Below are 26,265 nucleotides of genomic sequence, written 5' to 3'. Positions count from 1 at the left end.
TGGGTCGTTAGCATACGGTGGAGTGGGGAGCTAACTACGGGGCTAAGTTAACGTGCTAACGGCCAATTTCAATGTGTCAGAATGTGTCTGTATGTATGTTAGTATTTTATTTTTATTTAACCTTTGTTTACCTAGGCAAGCAATTAAGAACAGTTTTACCGGCTGTAGTTGTGTTGTCATTTTTATTGCTGTAAGTTTTCTGTTTGTCTTGGAACAGGCTAACCGGTTTAGCACGTTGTCATGCTGCCAACTGGTACAGCGTTAAATAGTTGTACAACTACAACTATAGCCGAAGAGTCAACCTTAACATATTTGAGTGTTTATGCTCTAATGCTGGACTTTTTATGAGACATGTATAAAAGAGTGATCTATGAAAATAAAAAAGACCCCACTTAGTTGTCATTAGATGTACTGAATCACTTGAATCTTGAATTAGAGATAAGGCAGGACTATTTTACGTTATTCCCCGTGGAGAAATGAAGGTTTTACAGACAATGCAAAATGATAAAACAAACCAAAACCAAAGGAGCACGTTCGGGCCTGGTTAGTACTTGGATGGGAGACCGCCTGGGAATACTAGGTGCTGTAAGCCTTTCATTTTCATCAGGAGACATGGTAACATTTACATCATCAATATACATGCAATGATCATTTTGACCACTTATATATACTGCGTTTGTGACAGTTACCATTGCTTAATGCCATACCACCTGAACACGCCTGATCTCGGAAGCTAAGCAGTGTAGGGCCTGGTTAGTACTTCGTTGGGAGACCGCCTGGGAACACCAGGTGCTGTAAGCTTTTCATTCTCATCAGGAGACATGGTAACATTTACATCATCAAAATACATGCAATGATCATTTTGACCACTTATATATACTTCTTTAGTGACATTTGACATTGCTTAAGGCCATACCAACCTGAACACGCCTGATCTCGTCTGATCTCGGAAGCTAAGCACGGTCGGGCCTAGTTAGTACTTGGATGGGAGACCGCCTGGGAATACCAGGTGCTGCAAGCTTTTCATTCTTATCAGGAGACATGGTAACATTTACATCATCAAAATACATGCAAGGATGATTTTGATCACTTATATATACTGCTTTAGTGACATTTGACGTTGCTTACGGCCATACCAACCTGAACAGGCCAGATCTCGTCTGATCTCGTAAGCTAAGCACGGTCAGGCCTGGTTAGTACTTGGATGGGAGACCGCCTGGGAATACTAGGTGCTGTAAGCCTTTCATTTTCATCAGGAGACATGGTAACATTTACATCATCAATATACATGCAATGATCATTTTGAGCACTTATATATACTGCGTTTGTGACAGTTACCATTGCTTACGGCCATACCACCCTGAACACGCCTGATCTCGGAAGCTAAGCAGTGTAGGGCGTGGTTAGTACTTGGATGGGAGACCGCCTGGGAATACCAGGTGGTGTAAGCTTTTCATTCTCATCAGGAGACATGGTAACATTTACATCATCAAAATACATGCAATGATCATTTTGACCACTTATATATACTTCTTTAGTGACATTTGACATTGCTTACGGCCATACCAACCTGAACACGCCTGATCTCGTCTGATCTCGGAAGCTAAGCACGGTCGGGCCTAGTTAGTACTTGGATGGGATACCGCCTGGGAATACCAGGTGCTGTAAGCTTTTCATTCTCATCAGGAGACATGGTAACATTTACATCATCAAAATACATGCAAGGATGATTTTGATCACTTATATATACTGCTTTAGTGACATTTGACGTTGCTTACGGCCATACCAACCTGAACAGGCCAGATCTCGTCTGATCTCGTAAGCTAAGCACGGTCAGGCCTGGTTAGTACTTGGATGGGAGACCGCCTGGGAATACTAGGTGCTGTAAGCCTTTCATTTTCATCAGGAGACATGGTAACATTTACATCATCAATATACATGCAATGATCATTTTGAGCACTTATATATACTGCGTTTGTGACAGTTACCATTGCTTACGGCCATACCACCCTGAACACGCCTGATCTCGGAAGCTAAGCAGTGTAGGGCGTGGTTAGTACTTGGATGGGAGACCGCCTGGGAATACCAGGTGGTGTAAGCTTTTCATTCTCATCAGGAGACATGGTAACATTTACATCATCAAAATACATGCAATGATCATTTTGACCACTTATATATACTTCTTTAGTGACATTTGACATTGCTTACGGCCATACCAACCTGAACACGCCATATCGTCTGATCTCGGAAGCTAAGCACGGTCGGGCCTGGTTAGTACTTGGATGGGAGACCGCCTGGGAATACCAGGTGCTGTAAGCTTTTCATTTTCATCAGGAGACATGGTAACATTTACATCATCAAAATACATGCAATGATGATTTTGACCACTTATATATACTGCGTTTGTGACAGTCACAATTGCTTATGGCCATACCACCCAGAACACGCCTGATCTCGTCTCATCTTGGAAGCTAAGCAGTGTAGGGCCTGGTTAGTACTTGGATGGGAGACCGCCTGGGAATACCAAGTGCTGTAAGCTTTTCATTCTCATCAGGAGACATGGTAATATTTACATCATCAAAATACATGCAATGATCATTTTGACCACTTATATATACTGCGTTTGTGACAGTTAATGTTACTTACGGCCATACCACCCTGAAAACGCCCGATCTCATTTGATCTCCGAAGTTAAGCAGTGTCTGGCCTGGTTAGTACTTGGATGGGAGACCGCCTGTAAATACTAGATGCTGTAAGCCTTTCATTTTCATCAGGAGACATGGTAACATTTACATCATCAAAATACATGCAATGATCCTTTTGATCACTTATTTATACTGCGTTTGTGACAGTCACCATTGCTTACGGCCATAACATCCTGAACACGCCTGATCTCCGAAGCTAAACAGTGTAGGGCCTGGTTAGTACTTGGATGGGAGACCGCCTGGGAATACCAGGTGCTGTAAGCTTTTCATTCTCATCAGGAGACATGGTAACATTTACATCATCAAAATACATGCAATGATCATTTTGACCACTTAAATATAATGCTTTAGTAACATTTGACATTGCTTACGGCCATACCAAACTGAGCATGCCCGATCTTGTCTGATCTCGGAAGCTAAGCACGGTCGGGCTTGGTTAGTACTTGTATGGGAGACCGAATGGGAATACCAGGTGCTGTAAGCTTTTCTTTTTCATCAGGAGACATGGTAACATTTACATCATCAAAATACATGCAATGATCATTTTGACCACTTATATATACTGCGTTTGTGACAGTTAACGTTGCTTACGGCCATACCACCCTGAACACGCCTGATCTCGTCTGAGCTAGGAAGCTATCCAGCGTCGGTCCTGGTTCGTACTTGGATGGGAGACCGCCTGGGAATACCAGGTGCTGTAAGCTTTTCATTTTCATCAGGAGACATGGTAACATTTACATCATCAAAATACATGCAATGATCATTTTGATCACTTATATATACTGCTTTAGTGACATTTGACATTGCTTACGGCCATACCAACCTGAACACGCCCGATCTCGTCTGATCTCGGAAGCTATGCAGTGTAGGGCCTGGTTAGTACTTGGATGGGAGACCGCCTGTAAATACTAGATGCTGTAAGCCTTTCATTTTCATCAGGAGACATGGTAACATTTACATCATCAAAATACATGAAATGATGATTTTGACCACTTATATATACTACGTTTGTGACAGTCCCCATTGCTTATGGCCATAACATCCTGAACACGCCTGATCTTGTCTGATCTCGGAAGCTAAACAGTGTAGGGCCTGGTTAGTACTTGGATGGGAGACCGCCTCGGAATACCAGGTGCTGTAAGCTTTTCATTCTCATCAGGAGACATGGTAACATTTACATCATCAAAATACATGCAATGATCATTTTGATCACTTATATATACTGCTTTAGTGACATTTGACGTTGCTTACTGCCATACCAACCTGAACAAGCCCGATCTCGTCTGATCTCGGAAGCTAAGAATGGACGGGCCTGGTTAGTACTTGGATGGGAGACCGCCTGGGAATACCAGGTGCTGTAAGCTTTTCATTCTCATCAGGAGACATGGTAACATTTACATCATCAAAATACATACAATGATGATTTGACCACTTATATATACTGAGTTTGTGACCGTTAACGTTGCTTACGGCCATACCACCCTGACACGCCTGATCTCGTTTGATGTTGGAAGTTAAGCAGTGTTTGGCCTGGTCAGTACTTGGATGGGAGACCGCCTGGGAATACCAGGTGCTTTAAGCTTCTCATTCTCATCAGGAGACATGGTAACATTTACGTCATCAAAATACATGCAATGATCATTTTGACCACTTATATATACTGCTTTAGTGACAGTTAACGTTGCTTACGGCCATACCACCCTGAAAACGCCTGATCTCGTTTGATCTCGGAAGCCAAGCAGTGTCGGGCCTGGTTAGTACTTGGATGGGAGACCGCCTGGGAATACCAGGTGCTGTAAGCTTTTCATTTTCATCAGGAGACATGGTAACATTTACATCATCAAAATACATGAAATGATCATTTTGACCACTTATATATGCTGCTTTCGTGATGTTTGACATTGCTTACGGCCATACCAACCTGAACACGGCCGATCTCGGAAGCAAAGCACGGTCGGGTCTGGTTAGTACTTGGATGGGTAACCACCTGTGAATACCAGTTGCTGTAAGCTTTTCATTTTCATCAGGAGACATGGTAACATTTACATCATCAAAATACATGAAATGATGATTTTGAGCACTTATATATGCTGCGTTTGTGACAGTTACCATGGCTTACGGCCATACCAACCTGAACAATCCTGATCTCGGAAGCTAAGCATGGACGGGCCTGGTTAGTACTTGGATGGGAGACTGCCTGGGTATACCAGGTGCAGTCAGCTTTTCATTTTCATCAGGAGACATGGTAACATTTACATCATCAAAATACATGCAATGATCATTTTGACCACTTATATATACTGCGTTTGTGACAGTTAACGTTGCTTACGGCCATAACATCCTGAACGCGCCTGATCTCATTTGAGTCTCCAAAGTTAAGCAGTGTCGGGCCTGGTTAGTACTTGGATGGGAGACTGCCTGTGAATACTAGATGCTGTAAGCCTTTCATTTTTTATCGGGACACATGGTAACATTTACATCATCAAAATACATGCAATGATGATTTTGACCACTTATATATACTGCGTTTGTGACAGCCACCATTGCTTACGGCCATAACATCCTGAACACGCCTGATCTCGTCTGATCTCGGAAGCTAAGCAGTGTAGGGCCTGGATAGTACTTGGATGGGGAGACCGCCTGGGAATGCTAGGTGCTGTAAGCCTTTCATTTTCATCAGGAGACATGGTAACATTTACATCATCAAAATACATGCAATGATGATTTTGACCACTTATATATACTGCGTTTGTGACAGTTGCCATTGCTTACGGCCATACCACCCTGAACACACGTGATCTCGTCTGATCTCGGAAGCTAAGCACGGTCGGGCCTGGTTAGTACTTGGATGGGAGACCGCCTGGGAATAACAGTTGCTCTAAGCTTTTCATTCTCATCAGGAGACATGGTAAAATTTACATCATCAAAATACATGCAATGATCATTTTGATCACTTATATATACTGCTTTAGTGACATTTGACGTTGCTTACGGCCATACCAACCTGAACAAGTCCGATCTCGTCTGATCTCGGAAGCTAAGCATGGTCGGGCCTGGTTAGTACTTGGATGGGAGACCGCCTGGGAATACCAGGTGCTGTAAGCTTTCCATTCTCATCAGGAGACATGGTAACATTTACATCATCAAAATACATGCAATGATGATTTTGACCACTTATATATACTGCGTTTGTGACAGTAAACGTTGCTTACGGGCATACCACCCTGAAAACGCCTGATCTCATTTGATCTCCGAAGTTAAGCAGTGTCGGGCCTGGTTAGTACTTGGATGGGAGACCGCCTAGGAATACTAGGTGCTGTAAGCCTTTCATTTTCATCAGGAGACATGGTAACATTTACCTCATCAAAATATATGCAATGATCATTTTGATCACATATATATACTGCGTTTGTGACAGTTACCATTGCTTACGGCCATACCACCTGAACACGCCTGATCTCATCTGATCTCGGAAGCTAAGGGCCTGGTTAGTACTTGGATGGGAAACCGCCTGGGAATACCAGTTGCTGTAAGCTTTTCATTCTCATCAGGAGACATGGTAAAATTTACATCATCAAAATACATGCAATGATCATTATGATCACTTATATATACTGCGTTTGTGACAGTTAATGTTGCTTACGGACATAACATCCTGAAGGCGCCTGATCTCATTTGAGTCTCCAAAGTTAAGCAGTGTCGGGCCTGGTTAGTACTTGGATGGGAGACCGCCTGTGAATACTAGATGCTGTAAGCCTTTCATTTTTTATCGGGACACATGGTAACATTTACATCATCAAAATACATGCAATGATGATTTTGACCACTTATATATACTGCGTTTGTGACAGCCACCGTTGCTTACGGCCATAACATCCTGAACACGCCTGATCTCGTCTGATCTCGGAAGCTAAGCAGTGTAGGGCCTGGTTAGTACTTGGAGGGGAGACCGCCTGGGAATACGAGGTGCTGTAAGCTTTTCATTCTCATCATGAGACATGGTAACATTTACATCATCAAAATACATGCAATGATCACCTTGACCACTTATATATACTGTTTTAGTGACATTTGACATTGCTTACGGCCATCCTAACCTGAACACGCCCGATCTCATCTGATCTCGGAAACTAAGCGCGGTCGGGCCTGTTTAGTACTTGGATGGGAGACCGCCTAGGAATACTAGGTGCTGTAAGCCTTTCATTTTCATCAGGAGACATGGTAACATTTACCTAATCAAAATACATGCAATGATGATTTTGACCACTTATATATACTGCGTTTGTGACAGTCACCATTGCTTACGGCCATACCACCCTGAACACGCCTGATCTCGTCTGATCTCGGACGCTAAGCAGTGTCGGGCCTGGTTAGTACTTGGATGGGAGACCGCCTGGGAATACCAGGTGCTGTAAGCTTTTCATTCTCATCAGGAGACATGGTAACATTTACATCATCAAAATACATGCAATGATGTAAGTACTTGAGATCAGACGAGATCGGGCGTCTTCAGGTTGGTATGGCCGTAAGCAATGTCAAATGTCACTAAAGCAGTATATATAATGATGATGATGTAATGAAGGCAAAGATTCTATGCCATCATGATCAAAGGAAAATATTTCATGACATCATCATCAAAGTAAAACAATTGAGGACATCATCAAAGGAAGACATCCCATGACGTCATCGCCCTGTTTCATCCATCGTTTCTTTTGTATGTGCGTGAGCATGCCCGGAACTACGTACGGATGTAACGTTACTCCATGTTAGCGCATGTAGGTGCGCGAAAACAATATACAAAAATTAGACCAACATGCTCCCATAACAGTGTGTAATGGTTTGTTTAAGCCTCATCCACATTGTATAATCAATATGTTTGTGTCACGTGTAGTTTAATAATGTGTGGCTGATTCTTTATCGTATTTCCCTCTGAGGTACATAATGGTCTAGCTGGAAACTATTAACAGCGCTACTTGTGGCTTTACTACACAATGATGTAAGTATTATGTAAATTAGTTCTGTTTTTGCGTTTCTTTCGGGCAATACAGCAAACCCCAACGTCTGAGGTGTTAGCCCGTTGTGATGCTGCGAACTGGTACAGCGTTAAATAGTTGTACAACTACAACTATAGTCGAACAGCCACCCTTCTTATTTAATTGTTTATACTCTAATGCTGGACTTTTTATGAGACATGTATAAAAGAGTGATCTATGAAAATAAAAAAGACCCCAGTTAGTTGTCATTAGATGTACTGAATCACTTGAATCTTGAATTAGAGATAAGGCAGGACTATTTTACGTTATTCCCCGTGGAGAAATGAAGGTTTTACAGACAATGCAAAATGATAAAACAAACCAAAACCAAGGAGAGAAACTATATAAAAGTAAATATGTTAAAGGTACAAAAATAATTACATCTACTACTATTTTTCACTAATACTGATACAGTTGGTAGAAGAGTGGTAGTGGTGATTTTGGTTGCTCATGCCAAAATCTGACGACATATATTATCATATCAATAGTACCATTGGACGGCAGTGTTATAGATCTCACTATGTGACACTCAAGATTGAAAGGTGTTAATGAAAACTTTGATCGAGGAACCTAAATGAAAACACAACCAGAGTGAGAGAAAAGAAAATTATCACAGAAAACAGAAGAAATTTGGAAAATCTTTCCCACACTCTCTCTTCCTATCGCACTCCTCACAAAATTTACATAGAATGTGCCATAGAATGTTTTCCTTCATGATGTCATAGAATTCTGTACTTTGATGATTTCATCAAATCTTTTCCTTTGGCCATGATGGCATAGAATCTTTGCCTTTGATCTTACTGAAAGTTTGTTTTATACAAGCCTCTGTGGATCTGTACATTCTTTAGTGCTTCTCACAGTTACAAATTGACTGCAAGCAAGACAAGGAACACACTTGAATAGAGCATGGTTCATTGATTTTCGTCCAAAGTTTTACAAAACATTTCCCGAATAACAAGCATCAATGGCAACCAACAAAACAGCAAAAGAGCTAAATATCTCAGTAGGGAGCACTCTGGGAAATTGCCTGAAAGTGCAATCTTTCCTCAGAGAGGGCAGCTTTGAATTTGTTACCAAATGCTGCAAAAACCAACGAGAAAGTAGGCGTCAAAGTCAACAAGAGCCGTCCGGCAATTTTCAGACAGGCAAAAGTTGAAATTGATATCCTGAAATTGACATGCTGAAACAGCTGCGACGTCCGCATAGGTGATGATGATTGGCTAAGGTGCAGTAGGCCTTTCACGATAAGCCAATCTCAGGCAGTGTTCAGTTTAAACACAAATCACACCCAAACCCTGGTTGTACCGGGTCGCCTTGTTTTTCTCTCTGATTCATATCTACCTGTTACATTCTGACTCTACTTCCTGGCAGACTGTATCATTGTAGAAGATTCAGCTCAAAAGCAAAAATATACATGCAATGATGATTTTGACCACTTATATATACTGCGTTTGTGACAGTTAACGTCGCTTACGGCCATACCACCCTGAACACGCCTGATCTCGTTTGATCACGGAAGCCAAGCAGTGTCGGGCCTGGTTAGTACTTGGATGGGAGACCGCCTGGGAATACCAGGTGCTGTAAGCTTTTCATTCTCATCAGGAGACATGGTAACATTTACATCATCAAAATACATGCAATGATGATTTTGACCACTTATATATACTGCGTTTGTGACAGTTACCATTGCTTACGCCCATAACACCCTGAACACGCCTGATCTCGTCTGATCTCGGAAGCTAAGCAGTGTAGGCCCTGGTTAGTTCTTGGATGGGAGACCGCCTGGGAATACCAGGTGCTGTAAGCTTTTCATTCTCATCAGGAGACATGGTAACATTTACATCATCAAAATACATGCAATGATCATTTTGACCACTTATATATACTGCTTTAGTGACATTTGACATTGCTTACGGCCATACCACCCTGAACACGCCCGATCTCGTCTGATCTCGGAAGCTAAGCACGGTCGGGCCTGGTTAGCACTTGGAAGGGAGACCGCCTGGGAATACTAGGTGCTGTAAGCCTTTCATTTTCATCAGGAGACATGGTAACATTTACATCATCAAAATACATGCAATGATCATTTTGACCACTTTTATATACTGCGTTTGTGACAGTAACCATTGCTTACGGCCATACCACCCTGAACACGCGTGATCTCATCTGATCTCGGAAGCTAAGCAGTGTAGGGCCGGCTTAGTTCTTGGATGGGAGACCGCCTGGGAATACCAGGTGCTGTAAGCTTTTCATTCTCATCAGGAGACATGGTAACATTTACATCATCAAAATACATGCAATGATCATTTTGACCACTTATATATACTGCTTTAGTGACATTTGATATTGCTTACGGCCATACCAACCTGAACACGCCCGATCTCGTCTGATCTCGGAAGCTAAGCACGGTCAGGCCTGGTTAGTACTTGGATGGGAGACCGCCTTGGAATACTAGGTGCTGTAAGCCTTTCATTTTCATCAGGAGACATGGTAACATTTACATCATCAAAATACATGCAATGATGATTTTGACCACTTATATATACTGCGTTTGTGACAGTCACCATTGCTTATGGCCATACCACCCAGAACACGCCTTATCTCGTTTGATCTCGGAAGCTAAGCAGTGTAGGGCCTGGTTAGTACTTGGATGGGAGACCGAATGGGAATACCAGGTGCTGTAACCTTTTCATTCTCATCAGGAGACATGGTAACATTTACATCATCATTATTTTTATTTAACCTTTGTTTACCTAGGCAAGCAATTAAGAACAGTTTTACCGGCTGTAGTTGTGTTGTCATTTTTATTGCTGTAAGTTTTCTGTTTGTCTTGGAACAGGCTAACCGGTTTAGCACGTTGTGATGCTGCCAACTGGTACAGCGTTAAATAGTTGTACAACTACAACTATAGCCGAAGAGTCAACCTTAACATATTTGAGTGTTTATGCTCTAATGCTGGACTTTTTATGAGACATGTATAAAAGAGTGATCTATGAAAATAAAAAAAACCCAGTTAGTTGTCATTAGATGTACTGAATCACTTGAATCTTGAATTAGAGATAAGGCAGGACTATTTTACGTTATTCCCCGTGGAGAAATGAAGGTTTTACAGACAATGCAAAATGATAAAAAAAACCAAAACCAAAGGAGAGAAACTATATAAAAGTAAATATGTTAAAGGTACAAAAATAATTACATCTACTACTATTTATTACTAATACTGATACAGTTGGTAGAAGAGTGGTAGTGGTGATTTTGGTTGCTCATGCCAAAATCTGACGACATATATTATCATATCAATAGTACCATCGGACGGCAGTCTTATAGATCTCACTATGTGACACTCAAGATTGAAAGGTGTTAATGAAAACTTTGATCGAGGAATCTAAATGAAAACACAACCAGAGTGAGAGAAAAGAAAATGATCACAGAAAACAGAAGAAATTTGGAAAATCTTTCCCACACTCTCTCTTCCTAGCGCACTCCTCACAAAATTTACATAGAATGTGCCATAGAATGTTTTCCTTCATGATGTCATAGAATTCTGTCCTTTCATCAAATCTTTTCCTTTGGCCATGATGGCATAGAATCTTTGCCTTTGATCTTACTGAAAGTTTGTTTTATACAAGCCTCTGTGGATCTGTACATTCTTTAGTGCTTCTCAGAGTTACAAATTGACTGCAAGCAAGACAAGGAACACACTTGAATAGAGCATGGTTCATTGATTTTCGTCCAAAGTTTTACAAAACATTTCCCGAATAACAAGCATCAATGGCAACCAACAAAACAGCAAAAGAGCTGAATATCTCAGTAGGGAGCACTCTGGGAAATTGCCTGAAAGTGCAATCTTTCCTCAGAGAGGGCGGCTTTTAATTTGTTACCATTTTCATCAGGAGACATGGTAACATTTACATCATCAAAATACATGAAATGATCATTTTGAACACTTATATATGCTGCTTTCGTGATGTTTGACGTTGCTTACGGCCATACCAACCTGAACACGGCCGATCTCGGAAGCGAAGCACGGTCGGGCGTGGTTAGTACTTGGATGGAAAACCACCTGGGAATACCAGTTGCTGTAAGCTTTTCATTTTCATCAGGAGGCATGGTAACATTTACATCATCAAAATACATGCAATGATCATTTTGACCACTTAAATATACTGCTTTAGTGACATTTGACATTGCTTACGGCCATACCAACCTGACACGCCCGATCTCGTCTGATCTCGGAAGCTAAGCACGGTGGGACCTGTTTAGTACTTGGATGGGAAACCGCCTGGGAATACCAGGTGCTGTAAGCTTTTCATTCTCATCAGGAGACATGGTAACATTTACATCATCAAAATACATGCAATGATGATTTTGACCACTTATATATACTGCGTTTGTGACAGTTACCATTGCTTACGGCCATACCACCCTGAACACGCCTGATCTCGTCTGATCTCGGAAGCTAAGCAGTGTAGGGCCTGCTTAGTTCTTGGATGGGAGACCGCCTGGGAATACCAGGTGCTGTAAGCTTTTCATTCTCATCAGGAGACATGGTAACATTTACGTCATCAAAATACATGCAATGATCATTTTGACCACTTATATATACTGCTTTAGTGACATTTGACATTGCTTACGGCCATACCAATCTGAACAAGCCCGATCTCGTCTGATCTCGGAAGCTAAGCACGGTCGGGCCTGGTTAGTACTTGGATGGGAGACCGCCTGGGAATACCAGGTGCTCTAAGCTTTTCATTTTCATCAGGAGATATGGGAACATTTACATCATCAAAATACATGCAATGATGATTTTGACCACTTATATATACTGCGTTTGTGACAGTTAACGTTGCTTACGGCCATACCATCCTGAACACGCCTGAGTTTCAGTTTGAAAGTCTAACAGAATCTACGGACCCACCTAGGTTTGTATAAAACAAACTTTCAATAAGATCAAAGGCAAAGATTCTATGCCATCATGATCAAAGGAAAACATTTCATGACATCATCATCAAAGGAAAACAATTGAGGACATCATCAAAGGAAGACATCCCATGACGTCATCGCCCTGTTTCATCCATCGTTTCTTTTGTATGTGCGTGAGCATGCACGGAACTACGTATGGATGTAACGTTACTCCATGTGCGCGCATGTAGTCGCACGTGCGTCTGTACGTGCGCGAAAACAACACACAAGAATTAGACCAACATGCTCCCATAACTGTGTGTAAAGGTTTGTTTAAGCCTCATCCACATTGTATAATCAATATGTTTGTGTCACGTGTAGTTTAATCATGTGCGGCTGATTCTTTATCGTATTTCCTTCTGAGGTACATAATGGTCTAGCTGGAACCTATTAACAGCGCTACTTGTGGCTTTACTACACAATGATGTAAGTATTATGTAAATGATTTCTTTTTTGCGTTTCTTTCGGGCAATACAGCAAACCCCAACGTCTGAGGTGGTAGCCGACGTGTGCTGTCGAGATTTGTCATTAGAAATATTGACAAGTGGTTTCCTAACATTGCTTGTATTTTGCATCAATTTGCTGTTGTCCACAATTTGAACTGACGCCGAAATAAAACGAGGCCAGTGGAGATAACGTGGTCGTTAGCATACGGTGGAGTGGGGAGCTAACTACGGGGCTAAGTTAACGTGCTAACGGCCAATTTCAATGTGTCAGAATGTGTCTGTATGTATGTTAGTATTTTATTTTTATTTAACCTTTGTTTACCTAGGCAAGCAATTAAGAACAGTTTTACCGGCTGTAGTTGTGTTGTCATTTTTATTGCTGTAAGTTTTCTGTTTGTCTTGGAACAGGCTAACCTGTTTAGCACGTTGTGATGTTGCGAACTGGTACAGCGTTAAATAGTTGTACAACTACAACTATAGCCGAAGAGTCAACCTTAACATATTTGAGTGTTTATGCTTTTAATGCTGGACTTTTATGAGACATGTATAAAAGAGTGATCTATGAAAATAAAAAAGACCCCAGTTAGTTGTCATTAGATGTACTGAATGACTTGAATCTTGAATTAGAGATAAGGCAGGACTATTTTACGTTATTCCCCGTGGAGAAATTGAAGGTTTTACAGACAATGCAAAATGATAAAACACACCAAAACCAAAGGAGAGAAACTATATAAAAGTAAATATGTTAAAGGTACAAAAATAATTACATCTACTACTATTTATTACTAATACTGATACAGTTGGTAGAAGAGTGGTAGTGGTGATTTTGGTTGCTCATGCCAAAATCTGACGACATATATTATCATATCAATAGTACCATCGGACGGCACAGTCTTATAGATCTCACTATGTGACACTCAAGATTGAAAGGTGTTAATGAAAACTTTGATCGAGGAACCTAAATGAAAACACAACCAGAGTGAGAAAAAAAAATAATAATCACAGAAAACAGAAGAAATTTGGAAAATCTTTCCCACACTCTCTCTTCCTAGCGCACTCCTCACAAAATTTACATAGAATGTGCCATAGAATGTTTTCCTTCATGATGTCATAGAATTCTGTCCTTTCATCAAATCTTTTCCTTTTGGCCATGGATGGCATAGACTCTTATGCCTTTGAATTTACTGAATGTTTGTTTTTTTATTTTTTTTTGTTTTTTTTTTTTTTTTTTTGAACTACAAGCTATGCGTCGGATCTGTTTCATTCTTTAGTGCTTCCAGGTTACAAATTGGGACTGGCAAGCGAGACAACGAACAAACTTGAATAGAGCATGGTTCATTGATTTTCGTCCAAAGTTTTACAAAACATTTCCCGAATAACAAGCATCAATGGCACCAACAAAACAGCAAAAGAGCTGAATATCTCAGTAGGGAGAACTCTGGGAAATTGCCTGAAAGAGCAATCTTTCCTCAGAGGGGGGCTTTGAATTTGTTACCTTTTTCATAAGGAGACATGAGGTAACATTTACATTCATCAAAATACATGCAATGATCATTTTGAACACTTATATATTACTGCTTTAGTGATCGTTTGACATTGCTTACGGCCATACCAACCTGAACACGCCCAATGTCCTGTAAGCCTTTCATTTTCAATCAGGGGTCACAGGAACATTTCCCATCATCATATACATGCAATATTGATTTTGACACTTATAGTGTACAGCTTTTGTGACGACACCATACCACATCGTAACGATGCCACGTGTTTGCTTGTCTCGCTTGCTTTCAGCTTGAAGTCTAACAGAATCTACGGGACCCACATAGGTTGTTTAATAACAAACTTTCAATACAGATCAAAGGAAAGATTTCTATGCCTATCATGATCAAAGGAAGAACATTTCATGACATCATCATCAAAAGGAAGACATCCGATGACGTCATCGCTTCTCGTTTCATTCATCGTTTCTTTTGTATGTGCGCGAGCATGCACAGAAACTACGTATGGATTGTTAAGTTACTCCATGTGCGCGCATGTAGGTCGCACGTGCGTTCAGTAAGTGCGCAAAAACAATACACAAAAATTAGACCAAACATGCTCCCATAACTGTGTCGTAAAGTTTGTTTAAGCCTATTCCACATTGTATAACTCAATATGTTTGTGTCAACGTGTAGTTTAATCATGTGCGGCTGATTCTTTATCGTATTTCCCTCTGAGGTACATAATGGTCTAGCTGGAACATATTAACTGCGTACTTGTGGCTTTACTACACAATGATGTTAAGTATTATGTAAATTTTTATGTTTTTGCATTTCTTTTTCGGGCAATACAGCAAACCCCCAACGTCTGAGGTGGTAAGCTGAAGTGTGCTGTCGAGATTTGCTTTAGAAATATTGACAAGTGGTTTCCTAACATTGCTTGTATTTTTTGCATCAATTTGCTGTTGTCCTACAATTTGAACTGTACGCTCCGAAAAAAACGAGGCCAGTGGAGATAACGTTGGTCGTTAGCATACGGTGGGAGTGGGGAGCTAACTACGGGGCTAAGTTAACGTGCTAAGTCCAATTTCAATGTGTCAGAATGTGTCTGTATGTATGATTATATTTTATTTTTATTTAACCTTTGTTTACCTTAGGCAAGCAATTAAGAACAGTTTTTACCGGATGTAGTTGTGTTGTCCATTTTTTATTGCTGTAAGTTTTATGTTTGTCTTGGAACAGGCTCTAACCGGTTAAGCACGTTGGATGCTGGCGAACTGGTACAGCGTTAAATAGTTGTACAACTAAAATTAGCTCGAAGAGTCAACTTATCATTTTTGGAGTGTTTATGCTCTTAAGGCTGGACTTTTTATGATACATGTATAAAAGAGTGTTCTATGAAAATAAAAAAAAGAAACAGTTAGTTGTCATTAGATGTACTGAATCACTTGAATCTTGAATTAGAGATAAGGCAGGACTATTTTACGTTATTCCCCGTGGAGAAAATGAAGGTTTACAGACAAGCAAAATGATAAAACAACCAAACACAAAGGAGAGAAACTATATAAAAAGTAAATATGTTAAAGGTTACAAAATTAATTACATCTACTACTAATTTATTACTAATTACTGATACAGATGGTTAGAAGAGTGGTAGTGGTGATTTTGGTTGCTCATGCAAAATCTGACGACATATATTATCATATCATTAGTACCATCGGACGGCAGTGTTATAGATCTCACTATGTGACACTCAAGATGAAAGGTGTTAATGAAATCTTTGATCGGAGGAACCTAAATGAATACACAACCAGAGTGATGAGAAAAGAAAATGATCACAGGAAAAACAGAAGAAAATTTGGGAAAATCTTTCCCACACTCTCTCTTCCTAGCGCACTCCTCACCAAAAATTTACATAGAATGTGCCATAGAATGTTTCCTTCATGATGTCATAGAATTCTGTCCTTTCTCAATCTTTTCCTTTGGCCATGAATGGCATAGAATCTTTGGCCTTTGATCTTACTGAAAGTTTGTTTTTATTACAAGCCTCTGTGGATCTGTACTTTCTTTAGTGCTTGTCAGAGTTACAAAATTGAACTGCAAGCAAGACAAGGAACACACTTGAATAGAGCATGGTTCACTTGATTTTCGTCCAAAGTTTTACAAAACATTTCCCGAATAAACAAGCATCAAATGGCAACCAACAATACAGCAAAGAGCTGAATATCTCTGTAGGGGAGCACTCTGGGAAAATGCATGAAAGTGCAATCTTTCCTCTGAGAGGGCGGCTTTGAATTTGTTACCATTTTCATAATTGAGACATGGGTTAACATTTTACATCATCAAAAATACTGCAATGATCATTTTGACCACTTATTTTTATGCTGCTTTAGTGATGTTTGACATTGCTTACGGCCATACAACCTGTACACGCCACAGGTCCTGTAAGCCTTTCATTTTCAATCAGGGGTACACAGGGGAACATTTTCCCTATCTTCATTTAATACATGCAATATTGATTATTGACCACTTATATGTTACGCTTTTGTGACTGACACCATACCACCTCGTAAGACGCCCGGTGTTTGCTTGTCTTCGCTTGCTTTCAGTTTGAAAAGTATAACAGATTCTACGGACCCCACTCTAGTTTGTATAAAACAAACTTTCAATAAGATTCAAAGGCAAAGATTCTATGCCTCATGATCAAAGGAAAAAACATTTCTGACATCATCATCCATAGGAAAACAATTGAGGACATCATCCAAAGGAAGACATCCCATGACGTCATCTCCCTGTTTTTCATCCAATCGTTTCTTTTGTGATGTGCGTGAGCATGCACGGAAACTAGTATGGATGGTATCGTTACTCCATCTGCGCGCATGTGTTGTCGCACTGTTGCGTCTGTACGTCGCGGAAAACAATAAACAAAAATTAGACCAACTTGACTCCTTAACTGTGTTGTAAAGGTTTGTTTAAGCCTCATCCACATTGTATAATCATAGTTTGTGTCACGTGTAGTTTAATCTGTGCGGCTGAATTCTTTATCGTATTTCCCTCTGAGGTACATAATGGCCTAGCTGGACTATTTAACAGCGTACTTGTGGCTTCTACTCAACATTGATGTAAGTATTATGTAAATTAGTTCTGTTTTTGCATTTCTTTCGGGCCAATACAGCAAACCCCAACGTCTAAGTGGTAGCCGAGGGTGCTGTCGGAATTTGTCATTAGAAATATTGGACAAGTGGTTTCCTAACATTTGCTTGTATTATGCATCAATTTGATGTTCGTCCACAACTTTGAATTACTGAGCCGAATAAAAACGACGGCCAGTGGAGATTAACGTGGTCTGTTAGCATACGGTGGAGTGGGGGAGCTAATACGGGGCTAAGTTAACGTGCTAACGTCCATTTTCATGTGTCAGAATGTGTCTGTATGTATGTTAAAGTATTTTTATTTTTATTAACCTTTGGTTTACCTAGGCAAGCAATTAAGAAACAGTATTTACCGGATGTGTTGTGTTGTCATTTTTATTGCTGTAAGTTTTCTGTTTGTCTTGGAACAGGAGTCTAACCGGGTGTTAAGCACGTTGTGATGCTGCATACTGTACAGCGTTAAATAGGTGTACAAATACAACTATAGCCGAAGATGTCCAACCTTAACCATATTTACCATTTTACATAGTACCATTTTCATCAGGAGACATGGTAACATTTACATCATCAAAATACATTGCAATGATCATTTGACCACTTATATATACTGCGTTTGCGGAAGTTAACATTGCTTACGGCCATACCATCCTCGAACAACGTTTGTTGATCTCAGAAGCTAAGCAGTGTCAGGCACCTGGTTAGTACTTGGATGGAAACCTCCTGGATACTAGGTGCTGTAAGCTTTTCATTTTTACATCAGGAGACTTGGTACATTAACATCATCCAAAATACATGCAATGATCATTTTGACCACTTATATATACTGCTTTAGTGACATTTGACATTTCTTACGGCCATACCAACCTGAACACGCCCGATCTCGTCTGATCTCGGAAGCTAAGCACGGTCTTAACTGGACTTGTTAAAAAGGTTGACACAGAGTTGATCCACAAATCCGGATCACTCTCAACTTTGAGCAGTCCTGTTCAGAGTTTTACAACAGCGCTTTGAAAGACAAAGAGTTACTCAGTGCTGTACGGAGTAACAAGACGTACACGTGGGAAAGGACTGAGGGGAATTCTGTTGACTGTTTAAAATGTGGGTCTACCTCCACAGCGATTGAAACACAACATGTTCTGATGAACCAGGGAAGAGGGAAGGAGAATGTTTTGCACTTTCTTGGTTTTCTGCATTCTTGAATAGCAGAAATGTCGTTTTTTTTTTTTTTTTGTTCTCAGTTTATTTGGTTTAAATTAAGTTCATATTAAGTCTTTATGTAGCCTAAATTAACTGCACATTGTATGCAACAATGTTGTAAAATAAAGAGTGTGTTCAGAAATTAAAGCTTTTAAAAATATTTAATTGCTTTCTTGATCACCCTTTTACTAAAAAACACCTACAAATAAAACTTACCACTGCTGGTCGGTTGGAAAGCAGTCCATTATATAGTTGTCTCCTTCCCCGGGGGGCTTTCTCATTTCGGGGGGGCAGCGGCGACCCTCACGGAAGTAGCCTTCTTTTGGTATCGACATTAGCTGCCTTGTGCGAGCGTTCTTAAATGGTCTTTGAGATTCTTGGGGTGGGGGGGTCCCCTGAACAAGCAAGCCACAATTTTGTCAAAGTGTTGTTCCACTACAGACACTTGCCTTTTATCTTCTCGTCGTCTAGTCAAGCAACTGCGCTTTCTCACAGCTTTTGCTACAACCGCCATTTTGTGCTGCTACCAAGGGTGAACGTCACGGACCGTGAGGCGGAGCATTATGCTTGTGCGGCTGCTGCCAGCTGGCGTAAACATGCCAGGCGAATAAATCGATCATATGAATTGAAACCAATTGAGGCTTACAATTAAATTAAAAGTAGGAATTATATCTATATTTCAGCTCGTTTTTAGTTCATACAGTTCAGTCTAGTTATCGTTTTTTGTTTTTTTTTCAGTTAACGAAATATTTTTTCAATTTTAGTTTTCTTACGTCATTTAGTTCGTTTTCGTTAACGATAACAACCTTGCTAATAATACAGAATTTTGTCATAGCAGCTTGAAAAACGTCATGCTATTGGTTACAAACCAATACTTCTCCTTGGAAAGAAGACAAGGAGCAAACAAAATTCAAACTCCTAAGCCCTAAGTACCTTTGTGAAGGTGAGATGCATACATTATGTTTCACAAGTGGTATCATTAATGTATGAAATTATATATTGGAAGGGATATTTTTTTTTTTTTTTAGCAAAAATTAAAACTATTGTACATGTCCACTGCTGCTGTTTAATTTTTAGTTGTCAGGTTTGAAAGTGGGATGAGGGAGCATGTTTTTGGTTTGATAGTGAGCTCCTGACAAATGCCAGATTTAACCATTCAGTGATCGTCTAGCTTTATGTAGAAGCAGAACAAAATACTACTATATACAGAAGCAGAGCTAGATGTAATAGTGGTAAGTTAAATTGGTCAATTAAAAAGAACACAGTAAAAGAAGTCCATTCATTTCAGTATTTTATTTTAAGTTTCACAAACCTATTCTGCTGCCAACTTGGAGGCATAAAGTCTAAAGTTAAGTACACATGTTAATGTGAAATAGTTTAAAGTCAGAATATTGTGTGAATGGAGTGATCACAAATGATTCAGTATATGAATAACAATACTGGTAAATTCCATAAAGGTAAAAAGAATAAACTAAAGGTTAATTTACTTCATATATTATACAATAGGAAATAATGAGAATGTGGTGTGAAGGGAGGTGTGTGCGGGACTTTCCTTAGCATCTCCTCTCTCACAGCTAACCGGGAAGTTCCAATTGCAGGACAGGAGTAAATGTTAACTTATATACATATACTGGTGTGTCACCGCACTAAAGTAGCAAAACTGAGTGTAGTTAGTTGTGGCAGGTCCATAGTCACCTATGCTGCTCACCTTTAGACTTTCCCATTAAGTCAGTAGAAGCGAGAGAGAGAAGAGGTTTACACGGGTGGTAGACAGGACATGTAATTAGCTAACTGTGGTGCATTAATTGCAATTTGTACTGAACCAAATTAATATTATTAATATTCCTCGCTTTAATAATAATTAGAAATAATTAGAAACGCCCTTTTGTGGTATGTAGAGTGATTTTTGAATCACAGGTTAATATATTTTTTATAATGAAGATGCGGGGGGGGGGGTGGGGGTTGTCCAAATGTCAAATTATGGTTTAAATATCAAACGTCTCCATATGCACCAAACAACAAATCAGTTCCTGAAAACCACAGATAATTACTGAATATAGGAATGACACTGGAATGCCTTTCGTATTACCACTGTTTATAGATTATTGTCGATCTTTGGGATATTCTCCAGGACACCTGGTTACAACAGTTTTTTGCAGAGTGCTTAATTCAACATTAGGAACAGAGTATGAAAAGTGGTGTTTTGACCTTCCCTGCCTTCATGCTTACCCTGAGCCAAGTGGGTAGAGAGGGTAAGGGCCAATACTTCTTTTGCCACAGCATGCCTATGTGAGACAGTGTTCTTTTTAACCCGATTTGACGGTTGTCTTGCCATTGGAAAGGTTGTAACCCTGATACAGTTATCCCTTATACTCTTGATCATCAAAGATTATCTTTAAGACTGGGGGAGGGGTTGTTGTTAAAGGGTTCTGAAAGGCCATATTATGGAAATGGGGAAAAAAATGAATTAGTGCAGCAATCATCACCATTATCTAGAAGTCTAGAATAACAGGCCGTAAGGGTATTCAATAAAGTCCTCAGGAAATTACCGAATCTGTGGACATCTCTTCGTCTTCACTGCTGTCTGGACGGCTGAGAGCAACCTTTGATCCCTCCACCATTTGTAGAAGGACAGAGGCCTCGGGACCTAAAGCAGTCGGTGTACTGCTGGTGGACCACGTGGAATCTGCTCTGACACCTATGAATATTGTCTTCTTAACATCTTACATGTCCTCTTCTTGATGGCAATGTCTGTTAAACCCATTGCGGTAAGATTAAACCAATGGATATTAACACACTTTATAACCTTATTAGTATGATTCTAGTTCAATGCAACTCTAAGAAGTTTCAAATTCAATTCTTATGCAAGCTAACAAAATTGGACATACACTGCCGTGAACTCCCACGGCCACAGAGGGGACACAGCGCTCTTCTCAGTTAAAGTCTGCTCCACAAGAGCCACATCAACTTTTGCAGACCGTCTGGTACTAGCTATTGTATCTCTGCATATCTGAAGAAGCGTTCTTTTGTCCTCTCCCAGCTTCCTGCAGGGCGGTGGGTGCTAAGCTTGCTGCTGTCTAAAGAGACATTAAGAACAAGAACACATCCAGATTGTGTCGTTACACGCAATTGCTTGGTGGATGTTAAACTTATTAATCTGATAAATGCAATAGATTGATTTCATGAAATCTATTTTATCGTTATTACCATTTGCAGTTAGAGGTTTGCTTCTGTTGCCTGACACTGAGTGTAGAGGACCACAAGGATGGAACTGGCTGTATATCCTCCTTGTGTGGTGCTTTCAGAGGTTATGGGTTGATTTGGTGTCTCTATAGAATTAACGGTGGAAGTAATTCACTATAACTGAAACACATGACTTCAATTGAGACCTTGTTTTGGGTCTACATATAAAAACTCGTTTTAATTCATTCAGCCTTGAGTCTTGACATGTTGATAAACAGTGTTATACAATAATAAGATTGAAGCCCTGTAGGATAAACAAACCAAGAGAAGAGCAAATGTGTCAACAAATGGACACATTATTGCTGTTCTTGTAAACATCGACAATGAACATAGGACCCAAAAATGTTAAAAATAGCTGAGCTGGTGCATGGAAATCAACCTCCACGACCAATGGATGCGCCAAGGTGCCAAGCCCAAAGCTCAGGGCTTCTCCACCCCATCTGCACCTGAATCCTGGTCACTGATCACTAGTCAAGACAGACGAGGGCGCCGCTCCGCTCCTAAACATTACATTCACTTGGAAAATAGATTTTCCCCGCTGGACCAAGATGATCCTACTCCTCTCACAGAGGAACCCCGACCCTCTCCTCCAGCTCCACACCAACTACACCGCTCCATGCCGTTGTTTACACCCGCGCCGTGGGGTGCGTCTCGAATACCTGAGGCAACTGCTTTACTGAAGCCCGCATCCCAGTTGGAGCTTCGGCAGCCCTCTGTGTGCTTCGGCACAGGAACGCGGGGGGGGTTCTGGGCTCAATCCTTTGGTATGGTGCAACAAGTTGGCTAACACCACGTTGAAGCACAGCACCTCCACCTCTACTAACACCAGCTCCAACTTGGGGAAAGCGCTCCGCTTCTCCTCCAAGAATGGGCCTCAGTCAGCGAGTACGCGTCACTTCAGACCCCCGCTTCTTTTTTCCGTCAGTGGGTCTCGGAGGGCAACAGGCTGCTGAGGATATTCCTGCCGACCGCTCCCCTGTTCTTGTTGTTAGAACTTCTATGGTCCGACACGTGGAGATCAGCAGATGCAGCATTTCCTGCCACCCGGTGCGCTCGTTCAGGTAATCAGTGACGTCATCTCCATAAGCTGCTTCTCCAAACGTCCATCAGTCTCCACTGTGGTACGTTTCACGCTGGGTACGTGTGAACTCAAAACTGCCAGCCAATTGGAGGAAGCTTAAGGGGCTACATGTCCTCTTAAGTCTATTATGGGCTCCAACAAACAGTGTGTAGTTTCTGGCCCCTTTGTTCCCCCCTGTTTAGGTGATGTAAAATTCAGCATTCTCCACATATGGCTGAAAGGATACTGTCGCAGCCGAGACATCCCATATGTGGACAACTTCACCTGTTTTTCTAAAAGAACTGACGTCTTCACAAAATGGACAGTTTTCCACCCCAAATATTATGGAACTCGCCTCTATCCCTGAACATTTGAAAAACTCACCCCTGCAGTCCTGCATGGATTACTATGTTTGACAGTCACAAATTCCACACTCCACCACTATAGCGAGTCCAGTGACAATCTCATCTATCCCTGTTATCACATACTTTAGGCCTATGGGAAATGCACTTCTGATCTCACCAGTTCAGCTAACCTCAGTAATCTTATCCATATCTCTCTAGTTATCAGCTCCCTACACAGCAATGCACCTCAAAAAATAAAAATGGCTCTATTAAATGTCCTCAAATAAATCATTTTCAGTCACAGTCTAGACTTCACTCTACTAACTGAAACCTGGCTGGATAAAAATGGAACCGTTACACTCATTGAGACTGCATCTCCAAACTTCAAATTCTTCCATACCACCAGAACTGATAGGAGAGGTGGTGGAATTGCTGCTGTTTTCTCTGACACTTCTGGCTGTAAGGAAGTCCACCTTGGTGAATTCATATCATTTGAATACCTTGCCTTGTCAGTTCACTGCAAATCTACAGTCTTAATAGATTTGTAATAGATTACAAATAGACTGACTTATTAGATTTCCGGCCCACGGAGCACCACCAACCGCTTCAAGTTTCAAACAGATATTCCCCACTCGGCGACACACCCGCTGAGAAGCCAACTCTGGTAATTGGCGACTCGATTTTGCGGAACATGAAGTTAGCGAAACCAGCGACCAATGTTAGATGACATTCCAGTGGGCCAGAGAAGGGGCGAAACCAAATTTTACATGTAACCTGCTGGCTAAGTGCTAAGGCTAAGTATACGAGTGTTATTCACGCGGGCAGTAATGACCAACGGTTACGTCAATTGGAGGTCACTAAACTTAATGTTGAATCGTTGTGTAAGTTTGCTAAAACTATGTCGGACTCCGTAGTTTTCTCTGGTCCCCTGCCCAATCTGACCAGTGACGATATATATGTATGTAACCTTATCCAAATCAACACAAATTCACTAGTACAACAGAGCAATAAGAAAATTAAATGTGGTCTTTTGAATGTCAGGTCTCTCCCATCTAAATCTCTTTTAGTGACCGATTTGATAACTGATCATCACGATTGATCTATTTAGTTTGACATCGAATCGTGGGCTGCAGGATGTGAGGTATGTCAGTTTAAACGACGTCCGCGCCTCCCAGTCATCGTAACTATCACATTTCTCGAGGCACAGGGCCGAGGTGGTGGAGTGGCAGCAATCTTCCACTATGATTTATGTATTTAATCATAGACCTAAGCCAAAGCTTTTAATTCGTTGAAAGCATCACTTTAGTCTTGCGCATCCTGGATTGGAAAACACAAAAAACAATTCTCTTTGTTGGGTGTATCGCCAAACCTGCTCCTTACTCTGAATTTTTAGCTGAATTCTCTGAGGTTTCTATGTGATTTAGTGCTTAGAACGATAAAAGTCATTTAGTAGGTGACCTTAAACATCCACTGTTGATGTTGGCAGTGTGAACAGTCTTCTTTTCTTTTCTTTTCTTAGCTCTTTCATTTATGTCATTATTAGACTCACATTGGCTTTTCTCGAATGTAAATGTTCAACTCACTGTTTCAATCACACCTTTAGATCTTGTACTAACTTATTGGCATAGAAACTGAAGGTCAACATATATTTCACCAACCCTCTATTGTCCTGATCTATTTTCTTGTAACATTTGAATTTACTATAAGTAAATTACACAGAAATTGGAAGTACATTTCAGTTTATGGGGTAGATACTTATCTGATGATGCTGTGACTTGATATAAGGAATTAGTACCTTCAATATTTAACTCAGTGCCTTATGTTAGTGATGGGATATCAGCAACCACAATCTAACTCGATCACAATAGATTATTTTGTTGACAGCACGACAGCCATTGCTTAGTACAACTCTACATTAGTTGTCCTCTTAGAAAAGAAGGTGTGGTAAATCGAAGGAGGTTAACTCCATGGTATAATTTACAGTTGCCGTAGTTTCAAAGCAGACAGAATTTGGCATTCACTAGTTCTGAAGAAGCTAACATAGCTGGAAAGTTATGTTTAACAACAAAAAAACTCTCCGTAAGATTAGATAGCGTATTATTCTTCATTAATAGAAGAAACAACAAGAAACAACCCCAGATTTCTTTTCAGCACTGTAGCAAGGATGACAAAAGAGTCACAGCTTGTTGAGCCATCTATTCTTCAGACCTCAGCAGAGTAATGATTTCATGAGCTTCTTCACTGATAAAATTGTTGGCTATTAGAGATAAAATTCATAGCACCCTATCATCTGTCAAAAGATTGTAAGTACTGTGGCATTAGAAACCTTGTTAGGACCTAGTCAATATTTGCATTCTTTCTCCCTTATTGATCCTCCTGAGCTCACTTCAGTTAATTACAGCATCTAAACCTATCAACTTGTCTTTCTAGAACCCATCACCAAACTAAGTTGCTCAAGGGGTTTATCCATTAATTACTACCTCCATATTAAATCAGATAAACTTATCTTTATTTATTAACAGGATTATGTGCCCAGTCTTTTAAAATGCTTGTAATTAAACCATTACTTAATTTTCCCTCTCTTGACCCAGATGTTTTAGGCCAAACTATCAGGCCAATTTCCAACTTTTCCTTTATTCTAAAGT

The 26,265-nt window shown here is 40.5% G+C and overlaps 10 non-coding genes and 28 pseudogenes across 10 annotated transcripts; all 38 read left to right on the top strand.

The window, feature by feature from the left end:
* The first annotated feature begins 693 nt into the window (after window positions 1-693).
* Window positions 694-801, top strand: LOC125002888 (annotated as a pseudogene).
* Window positions 802-902: 101 nt separating this feature from the next.
* LOC125001785 lies at window positions 903-1,021 on the top strand (annotated as a pseudogene).
* A 101-nt stretch (window positions 1,022-1,122) lies between these two features.
* Window positions 1,123-1,241, top strand: LOC125002147 (annotated as a pseudogene).
* Window positions 1,242-1,342: 101 nt separating this feature from the next.
* LOC125002336 lies at window positions 1,343-1,451 on the top strand (annotated as a pseudogene).
* Window positions 1,452-1,552: 101 nt separating this feature from the next.
* On the top strand, window positions 1,553-1,671 carry LOC125003270. The gene has a single exon (XR_007112130.1). It is a non-coding gene; the product is annotated as a 5S ribosomal RNA (ribosomal RNA).
* Window positions 1,672-1,772: 101 nt separating this feature from the next.
* On the top strand, window positions 1,773-1,891 carry LOC125002146 (annotated as a pseudogene).
* A 101-nt stretch (window positions 1,892-1,992) lies between these two features.
* Window positions 1,993-2,101, top strand: LOC125002335 (annotated as a pseudogene).
* A 101-nt stretch (window positions 2,102-2,202) lies between these two features.
* Window positions 2,203-2,319, top strand: LOC125002062 (annotated as a pseudogene).
* A 101-nt stretch (window positions 2,320-2,420) lies between these two features.
* On the top strand, window positions 2,421-2,539 carry LOC125002050 (annotated as a pseudogene).
* Window positions 2,540-2,640: 101 nt separating this feature from the next.
* Window positions 2,641-2,759, top strand: LOC125002127 (annotated as a pseudogene).
* A 101-nt stretch (window positions 2,760-2,860) lies between these two features.
* On the top strand, window positions 2,861-2,969 carry LOC125002416 (annotated as a pseudogene).
* Window positions 2,970-3,070: 101 nt separating this feature from the next.
* LOC125002103 lies at window positions 3,071-3,189 on the top strand (annotated as a pseudogene).
* A 101-nt stretch (window positions 3,190-3,290) lies between these two features.
* LOC125002249 lies at window positions 3,291-3,409 on the top strand (annotated as a pseudogene).
* A 101-nt stretch (window positions 3,410-3,510) lies between these two features.
* Window positions 3,511-3,629, top strand: LOC125001976 (annotated as a pseudogene).
* A 101-nt stretch (window positions 3,630-3,730) lies between these two features.
* LOC125001821 lies at window positions 3,731-3,849 on the top strand (annotated as a pseudogene).
* Window positions 3,850-3,950: 101 nt separating this feature from the next.
* Window positions 3,951-4,069, top strand: LOC125001615 (annotated as a pseudogene).
* A 100-nt stretch (window positions 4,070-4,169) lies between these two features.
* Window positions 4,170-4,287, top strand: LOC125002429 (annotated as a pseudogene).
* Window positions 4,288-4,388: 101 nt separating this feature from the next.
* On the top strand, window positions 4,389-4,507 carry LOC125001365. Its single transcript, XR_007111623.1, has one exon. It is a non-coding gene; the product is annotated as a 5S ribosomal RNA (ribosomal RNA).
* Window positions 4,508-4,608: 101 nt separating this feature from the next.
* Window positions 4,609-4,717, top strand: LOC125002793 (annotated as a pseudogene).
* Window positions 4,718-5,028: 311 nt separating this feature from the next.
* Window positions 5,029-5,148, top strand: LOC125002660 (annotated as a pseudogene).
* Window positions 5,149-5,250: 102 nt separating this feature from the next.
* On the top strand, window positions 5,251-5,370 carry LOC125001888 (annotated as a pseudogene).
* A 101-nt stretch (window positions 5,371-5,471) lies between these two features.
* On the top strand, window positions 5,472-5,590 carry LOC125001716 (annotated as a pseudogene).
* A 101-nt stretch (window positions 5,591-5,691) lies between these two features.
* Window positions 5,692-5,810, top strand: LOC125003201. The gene has a single exon (XR_007112065.1). It is a non-coding gene; the product is annotated as a 5S ribosomal RNA (ribosomal RNA).
* A 101-nt stretch (window positions 5,811-5,911) lies between these two features.
* On the top strand, window positions 5,912-6,030 carry LOC125003160. The gene has a single exon (XR_007112027.1). It is a non-coding gene; the product is annotated as a 5S ribosomal RNA (ribosomal RNA).
* A 101-nt stretch (window positions 6,031-6,131) lies between these two features.
* Window positions 6,132-6,241, top strand: LOC125002787 (annotated as a pseudogene).
* A 101-nt stretch (window positions 6,242-6,342) lies between these two features.
* Window positions 6,343-6,462, top strand: LOC125002816 (annotated as a pseudogene).
* Window positions 6,463-6,564: 102 nt separating this feature from the next.
* Window positions 6,565-6,683, top strand: LOC125001693 (annotated as a pseudogene).
* Window positions 6,684-6,784: 101 nt separating this feature from the next.
* On the top strand, window positions 6,785-6,903 carry LOC125001898 (annotated as a pseudogene).
* Window positions 6,904-7,004: 101 nt separating this feature from the next.
* LOC125001623 lies at window positions 7,005-7,123 on the top strand. Its single transcript, XR_007111706.1, has one exon. It is a non-coding gene; the product is annotated as a 5S ribosomal RNA (ribosomal RNA).
* A 2,083-nt stretch (window positions 7,124-9,206) lies between these two features.
* LOC125003220 lies at window positions 9,207-9,325 on the top strand. The gene has a single exon (XR_007112084.1). It is a non-coding gene; the product is annotated as a 5S ribosomal RNA (ribosomal RNA).
* A 101-nt stretch (window positions 9,326-9,426) lies between these two features.
* Window positions 9,427-9,545, top strand: LOC125001926 (annotated as a pseudogene).
* Window positions 9,546-9,646: 101 nt separating this feature from the next.
* On the top strand, window positions 9,647-9,765 carry LOC125003162. The gene has a single exon (XR_007112029.1). It is a non-coding gene; the product is annotated as a 5S ribosomal RNA (ribosomal RNA).
* Window positions 9,766-9,866: 101 nt separating this feature from the next.
* On the top strand, window positions 9,867-9,985 carry LOC125003285. The gene has a single exon (XR_007112145.1). It is a non-coding gene; the product is annotated as a 5S ribosomal RNA (ribosomal RNA).
* A 101-nt stretch (window positions 9,986-10,086) lies between these two features.
* Window positions 10,087-10,205, top strand: LOC125001278. The gene has a single exon (XR_007111541.1). It is a non-coding gene; the product is annotated as a 5S ribosomal RNA (ribosomal RNA).
* Window positions 10,206-10,306: 101 nt separating this feature from the next.
* Window positions 10,307-10,425, top strand: LOC125001966 (annotated as a pseudogene).
* A 1,502-nt stretch (window positions 10,426-11,927) lies between these two features.
* Window positions 11,928-12,045, top strand: LOC125001602 (annotated as a pseudogene).
* A 101-nt stretch (window positions 12,046-12,146) lies between these two features.
* On the top strand, window positions 12,147-12,265 carry LOC125003108. Its single transcript, XR_007111975.1, has one exon. It is a non-coding gene; the product is annotated as a 5S ribosomal RNA (ribosomal RNA).
* Window positions 12,266-12,366: 101 nt separating this feature from the next.
* On the top strand, window positions 12,367-12,485 carry LOC125001486 (annotated as a pseudogene).
* The last annotated feature ends 13,780 nt before the right edge of the window (window positions 12,486-26,265 follow it).

The sequence above is a fragment of the Mugil cephalus genome, chromosome 23 (genome assembly GCF_022458985.1).
Source record: "Mugil cephalus isolate CIBA_MC_2020 chromosome 23, CIBA_Mcephalus_1.1, whole genome shotgun sequence".
NCBI classification, from domain to species: Eukaryota; Metazoa; Chordata; class Actinopteri; order Mugiliformes; family Mugilidae; genus Mugil; species Mugil cephalus.
The sequence above is the reverse complement of the archived record's forward strand: the minus strand, read 5'-3'. Positions and strand labels throughout refer to the sequence as shown.